This window comes from Thalia democratica, chromosome 9 (assembly GCF_965202585.1).
Source record: "Thalia democratica chromosome 9, ktThaDemo2.hap1.1, whole genome shotgun sequence".
Taxonomy (NCBI): domain Eukaryota; kingdom Metazoa; phylum Chordata; class Thaliacea; order Salpida; family Salpidae; genus Thalia; species Thalia democratica.
In genome coordinates, this window is record NC_139173.1 from 30,135,621 (window position 1) to 30,143,754 (window position 8,134).

The window sequence follows — 8,134 nt, forward strand, 5'->3', positions numbered from 1 at the left end:
ATTATCTTACTTGTTTAATTTGATAAGTATACTATTTAAACTTAATAGTTTTTAGTTTAATTATAAATTCTGTTTTTCGAATCACAAATATATTACTAAGCTGAATTTGGCACCAAAATACTGTAATATTTAGTTTAGGGTATCTATTTAAGCTGTTTTAACATTATGATAATAAAATATCAAATGGTTACTAATAGTGTTAGTTTCAAGTTTTCTAATTTATGGTAAATATAAGTTGAAAAGTAGTTGAAAGTGTAACAATCTGGACATATTAAAAAACAAAAAACAAGATTTTAAAAACCTTGTAGTAACTTTCTGTTTTGAATAGTACAAAACAAGAACAAAAGTTTTATTAAAAAAAATATAATACAGTAGATGCCACATTATTAGAAAAAAAAAATTCAAATAGATTGCCGAAATCGAACAAAATTTAGTTGTTATTTACAATGTTTTTCCCTATAGATCACTAAATTTACCACAAATTTAATTTGAGTAGCTTCCTTAGTTGAAAAAAATTCCCCATGTTTAGAGCATAACTGGTTTTAGAACAACTTCCACTTTTGTCATTTAAATGAGACATCTGACTATTTTTATGTTTTAAACTTTACTTCTTTTATTATTTTAAAATTTTAAAATTTTTGTTTTAGTGTTCAGGCTAAGTTAGTGACTTTGTGCTTCACAACTGCTAAAATTCAAACTGCAATAAATTTATTAAACTTTTTATACAATATAAGATTTAATTACGTTATAAAAAACGTAGATCATATTAAAACCATATTTATTATGAAATGAGTTACACTCTTTATGTTTATTTAAACTCAATAAAAAATAAAAGTTGTTAATAGATTTCTAGTGAACCTAAAAAGCTGTTAAATATAAAATAGATGCTTCGAACGACCACATAGCTGAAGTACATTTGAACAACCTCATACAAACTTTATTTCTTTTAACGACTGACTTTATGAGCTTATCAACATACTAAAACGCCACAAAATATGATTTATTCACAAAAGTAAATGTCACCTTAGACATGCATTACAAAATTTATACTAAAAATTCCTAATAATTTTCTGTCGTTGAAGTACAACTTAACTTAAATAGAAGTAAAAATACACTAGAATCTGATTTATTTTTAAAGCATATCTTAATAAGCGTAGCTTTAAAGTAAAACATAACAATTTAAGTTATTAGTTTTATGCAAATATAAATACAATAAAATTTTCAAGCTTAAAAAATTCAATACATTTTTGAAAAATAACTAAATGTTTAAAAAGCATAAGAATAGTATGAGAACGACAAGTTACTTTAAATAGACAAAAACATTTGTTGCAATTAAAATATCGTGCTTTCAAGCTATTAAGTCCATATTTGTAAGACATTTGTACATTTAACAATTAAAACTATTTTTAAGTCAACTCATGCAAAAGGAAAGCTTTAACTGGAAATAAATTATGAAGCCAATCTGAAATTAAATCAAACATCTGTTAACATCTTTTAAAACGCTATCATTTTTTGCTGACAGTTAAAAACAAATAAATTAAAGGTCCATATATAATAAAATTTAATTCAGTAAATGAGTTGGTCTTTTTAAAACGTAGCCAATACAATACTACAAAGCAAAAGTAAACACAAAAATATATTTTGTTATTTATTTTGAGATATAACAACAAAAATACATTATACTCTTTTAATAGTGTAAGCAGTTATCGTGCTACAATTAGACTTTCTAACTAAATTTTGTAGCTTTTAAAATTGAGAAATTTAACTTAATAAGTATGTATTTCAAATTATTAGTGACATAAGTTTTGTATACTTATACAAAACGTAGTTAATCTTTTTTTTTTTTTTTTCCAAAAAAGTCTTATAGCTTAAAGATGCCAAAAAAACATAACTTATATAGTTACGTATCATAAAAGAGTTTATTAAAAAAAAGTTTTAAGTACCAGGTTCTTTAATGAAATAAAAATGTAGAATAAAGTTATCAAACTTAATACTTTTTACTTTTAGTGAAATAAGCTATTGGTACTATTTTAATATTAGTAAGATTATATTTGTACAAACTAATAAGTTATAAGCATTAAAAATTTCAAAAACAGCTTTGTCATTTGTATAGTATATTTACTGTTAATAAAACTAACTTTTATAAACTTATTATCGTTAAACAAATATCAATGTGAATTAAAAGTTTGTATTAATTTTACATAACTTTTTTAATTTTTTATGTTAAACTACTTTTTAAAATTAGTTTTGTTGATTAATACGAATAACCTATTGTAAACCTAACTTAATACTTTATAAGTTTTTTTATACAGTAATTGTTTCTGTATTTAACATAAAAAACTATAACATCAAAAGTTTTTATTTAATGTTGACTACTAAAAGTTTCTAAAACTTAAAAAAAACTTAACCTAAAACTAAGTGATAAAACTTTTTCTTTAGATAATTTAAAATTAGTTAGCCGTTTGTTATCAGCTATATAAATTTATCGTAGTATTATGATTTTATTTGTTATTTCATAAACATTTATATCCTTCATTAAATAAAAGTTTAATCACAAGTTTTATTAGTTATGTAACATTTTGTTAGTCTAGTTAAACTTAGAACTGTACTCAAAAAGTCATTGATTTGTACTTTAAATGTTATATCACGTGTTTCACAAACAATTCATCGTTTATTGTAGTTAATCGATAAAAATGGACAGTGTATTTTATCAGATAAAAATGATGAACATGTCGGTTGAATGAAACTATTTCTGATCCAATTTGTTTTATGAAAATAAAATTATTCGGATCATAACTTTTATTTTTTAAGTTTCTTTATGAGTTTAAATTTAAAACGAGTTGCGTTTGTAATAAAAAAGTAAGAACAGTTTTTTTGTTATAGAAAATATCTAACATAAACTAAAGTATTAATTTCTATTAATTACTTATGACATCTGCGGTTCAAAAACAGTTTAGTTTAAAATATCAAAGTACTTTTACTTGTAGCCACTAACATTTTAAACAACCCGCTAATGATAGTACTGATAATGTTTTGATAACATAGTTCATATCTTGTGTTTTAACTTTTTAACTATTTAAAGTTTGTTTTTATAACTATTTTTTGTCTATAGTTTTTGTTTTTACTAAAGATCTTTATTTAAATTCAATCTTTTTACTTTAAAAAAATGTAGTATTAAAATATTAAAGTATACTCTTTTTGTATAATTTTCTTCTTATAGTATAAAAATTACAAAAAAATAAATTTATGTAAACTAAACACAAGTTTGAAACACATTATACACAAGGTGTGTGCTAGAAAATAATTTGTCGTTTATTACAGTTCAATCGATAACAACGGTTGATTTATTTTACTGTGAAAATCACAATTGAATTATAAAACTGACAATTTCATTACACGTTATCATGATAAAGTATAAACAGACGTAGCTCAACGTCGTGCTTGGTTGAAAGAATGATCATCTTATTTTTTCAAGCGCTTTTACCTACTGCTTAGAAATATTCTAAGTAAGTAAGTTTTAAAACTAGTCTTTAATTCTAAAAAAAAAAAATAATAAGATAAACTTATAAATGCTTTGCATCTCGTTCTTGACGTTCTTAGTATATATTTATTAAATGATTATCGTTTATAATGAACTTAAAAAGTTAAAGTCTTAAATTTAGTTTATTGACTCTATAAGTACACAACTTATGAATTTTATAACTAGCAATGCTTAACATACAGTGATTTTTCTAAACTCACTTACTTAATCACACCTTTTATCTTTTTTATGTATACACACAAGAGTGAATTTGTTATTTTTTGTTTATGTTTGAAATAAAAGATTATAAATCGAAATTTTTGAAAACTAAAAGAAAGATGATGTAACTATGTTTAACAATCTTTATAATATAGCATGTTTACTCTGTATACCGCGTTTTATAAGAAAATTTAAACATTTAATTTGCTTTATAGGTTAAATATTTGTTAAACTTTCCTCGTAATTGCTAGGAGTCGTGTTTTATATAAACAACACTTATTACGTTAATGTTAAAGTTGAATATTTTAATATCTTTTATTTATCTTTATGGATATGTTTTAAATAAATGTTTTTTTTTGTGTTTAATAAGCGTTTTATTTTATCCTCTGTAGTTAGAGCCAGTGACATGTTGTTGTAATGTTAGTTCCAAACTTTATCTAAAACCATAGTTCAAACACATTAACAAAATGTACAAACACAACAATTAAAAAACAAGACTTTAAACCGAAATTGGATAAATTACTTTTATAATTCGTAAGTTGACATCTTTGAAGATTTTTTTTTAGTTTCAAAAAATGTTTTTTTTGTTAATAGTGTGAAATTATAAAAGAAAAACAAAAGCAAATAAAAATTAAGTTTATACTACATTTAAAAAAATAGTTTAGATTCAACATAAGTAATAATATTAAAAACACATTTCTATGAATGTTTTTCAGTTTTTATTTCAACAATTAAAATTCATAAACGAATTATAAACTTAAAACCATAACTGAAAATTGATTAACGAATCTAAATTTAAAACTTAAAAAACTTATTAATGATATATATTTACAATTATACAGTTTAAAAATATTTTCTTTGAGTATTTCTTTTTTGTTTATGAACTTAATGATACTTTAAACTGACATAAAGTAAAACATTGTAACTTAATAAAAGTATTTTATTCTGGCAAAAGTATCTGAATAAATGAAAAAAATCTACTTTGAAATTTAATGTTATGTTTTTTTAATCATTTAAAGATTTGTATCTCTAAAATAAGCAAGCTGTGTTGTTTTTACTTTTTAAGCTTTAAAATAATAAGGTTAATGATTTAACTTTTAGTTTTGTTACGGTCACGCAGTTAAAAAGCATTAATTTTACACTGATTACAGCTGTTAATTATATTTTCATGCAAAATTTGTTTTTAAAACTATAAAAATTAAGGATTAATAAAGGTAAACAAAGATTTTATCGTGATATGGGGAAGTTGATTTTGCTATTTTTGAAATCTTCAAGAACGTTCGCATAAATTATAACAAAAATAAATTAGTTTCATCTTATAAAATATTTAAATAATAAGCTGATAAATATAAGCTTTGACGTGTTTGATAGGCATAAAAGTATTGAAAGTAAATGACAAATAAGCACAAAACAACAAATAAATGATAATATATATATATAAACATCACATGAAATTTAATTGTTCGTCACAAGATGATTAATTGCTTAAAATAAAAACCTTAGTTTTGATAACGTCAGAACGAAACAATATATAAGATACCTATAGTTCATTTTTATCTTGTGATTACAAAAACTATTAGTTTCGTTTTCATTCAATTACTCTGTACCGAATTAAAGTGTCTCAAGAAACTCTTTGCACGAGTATGCACATTTTTTTGATATATCTGCACTTTTTCTAATTAAACTTTTTTAGATATGTTTATGTAACAACAAACTTATAAATTAATTTCAAAAAGAGATTTGGATTGCCTGCGTTCGAAAGCTTTTATGTATTAATAAACTTCTTTGTTAGCTGAACCAAGTATAACTGCACATAAACAAAATATTTTTATTAAAATTTCAAAATTGGAAAGCAACACTAAAGTCGTAGATAAAACAACAAACATAGTAAGCTTTTTATGTAAAATATTCCTTTAAATAAATTAACAAAACTGGCTAAAAATATATTGATAAATTCGCAATGTTCTTACTATATAATGTTTTTTGATGTATACGTCATAAAATAATGAGAAAATATTATATTTCAGGTGTTTGGAAATAGCTGAAGTTTATAATTGTTCGTAAATACTAAACTAGTTGGTCAAATTAAAAGTATTAAACATCTAGAAGGCTTAAAACTTGTATTAAAAAAAATGTTTTTATTCTTTGTGACTTACCTTAAAGTTTCTTATAAATTTTTATTATTTATAAATAATATCGTACTTGTTTTGTATACAGAGTATAACACAATACTTTTCGTTAGGAAAATTCTGATGAAAAAAACTATACGAGTTTTATAATGTATTAGTTTAAAAAATCCCTAAGATCACAAAGTAAAATTAATGTTTAATTTTGTTTTATTTGTGATTTTTAAGACTAAATTTATAGTGTAATAATTTTTATACCTAATATTAACATAATTTTGGAAACCCTGTTTTTAATCATTATTTTCCAATATTCAAGTTTTTATTCTTTTGTGAGTTTAAACTGCTCGATGAAAAACAAAAAAAAAAACATATGCATAAAAACGAATTTTTAAGATTATAATGTCTTTTTAGTCAGAACTAAACTGTTTTTAATTATACTATAAACTTTACTTAAGTTTCAACTTTTTTCTTATAAAGTTACAAAACTTTAATAAATCAATAGAAGTATAATTTTCAATGGGTCAACTAATAAAATATGTAGTGAATAAAAAAACAATATTTTGCTAGTAAATGTACTTTATTTGTTTAAATAACTATAAATTAAAAAGTATGTGTTTAACATACTTTTTAATTAGTTTTAGTTAATTATGGTTTAATTACTAGAACAAATAGATACATATTTTAACTACAAAGGGTAAGTTCAAAATAAAAATATTGTTAATAACTACTGAGCTATTTCAATAACACACATTTATCGTAACTTTAAAGTATTAAAATGCTTAACTTTGATATTATCGCAATTAATTTTGTTTATAAAATAAGGATCTTAGCAATTACGAGGTAAATTACATAAGGATTAAACTTATAAAGTACATTAAATGTTTAAAATTCTTTTTCAACACGCGATATATAGATTAAACATGCTAGATCGATACGCTTGTAAAGTTTTACTAAAGTATCTTTGTTTAAATTTTTAAAAATAAATAATACATTTTGTTTGTATCACATGTCAAAAATGTTTGTGGATTTACTTTATGTTCGATTTAAAAAAGTAAGCCCAGCAAAAATCATATATGTAAAATCTTGATTGCCTTAAAGTTCTTGAATTTTGTATTTTTAGACTCTATGAATTCAATTTACGAGTTAAAATTATTTCAAGTTCATTCTTACAAACTGACAAGTATTTCAAAAACACTCCACATGGTTTATTGAAGTTCAACTTAATAACTTTATGTAAAAAATGGTTTTCTTATTTATATTTTACATGTGAATTTTATCTGATAAATAAATTTGACCGTTACTATCGATTAAATTACAATAAACGAATATGATTTGTAAAACACATGACTTAAACCTTAAGTACAAAAAATTCTTTTAAGTACATTTTTAACTTTAAAAAGATTTACGAAATACTTTGATTAAGTAACGAGAGTTTTAACAACTAATACTATATCTAGTATATTAGTGCTTTTATGTTACGAAGAAAATGAAGGCTTGAAATACAAACAAAAACATTAAAAATATATAAAACTTACAAAGTTTAAAAAAAAAAACATTTTTTAAACCATTAGAAATCTATACGCGTTTATTTCTAAATTGTTTTAGGTTTTTGAAAAGTTAACTGGTTCTTTTATAAAATGTTTTTAAAAACTGATTTAAATGCAAAAGCATTTGATTTAAAAAAATTAAATATATAAGTATAAATTTAGTAGCTTAGAATAAACTAATAATTTTAACTAACAAGTTTAATTTTGATAGTAGTTTAAAATTCAAAGTTAATAAAATAGATTAAAAAAATATCAAACTTTAGTTTATAGTTAAGTTTTTTAAGTTAATTTATTAGTCTTTACTTAAATGATTTGTAGCCAATTTAGTTTTTATTTTATGATTTTGTGTCTAATAAAAATAGCGTTTCTACATATATGCTTTATTTTATTATTAATATTTTTAGAAAATTAATTTACAAAAAAAATTGTTTTATAAACTGTTCTTTAAAAAGGAATCATGAAAAAAAAATTCAAAAGATGTGCATAACATAAATTTTGGAAAAGCTAAAACAAGCTAATAATACTTATTTCTTTTATATCAATCGGTTACCGTTCAATAAATTTTAACAGCTACCATACACAGGAGTAAGTAATGTCACGCATTTTTGTAGTATTTCAAATTCGATCAAAATTTTAAGCCTTACGACGTAACAGTATGTTTATGAAAGTCAGGTGTTGTGTGACAAATAAATAAAAAAATTCAGGAAAAAATAATTGAGATC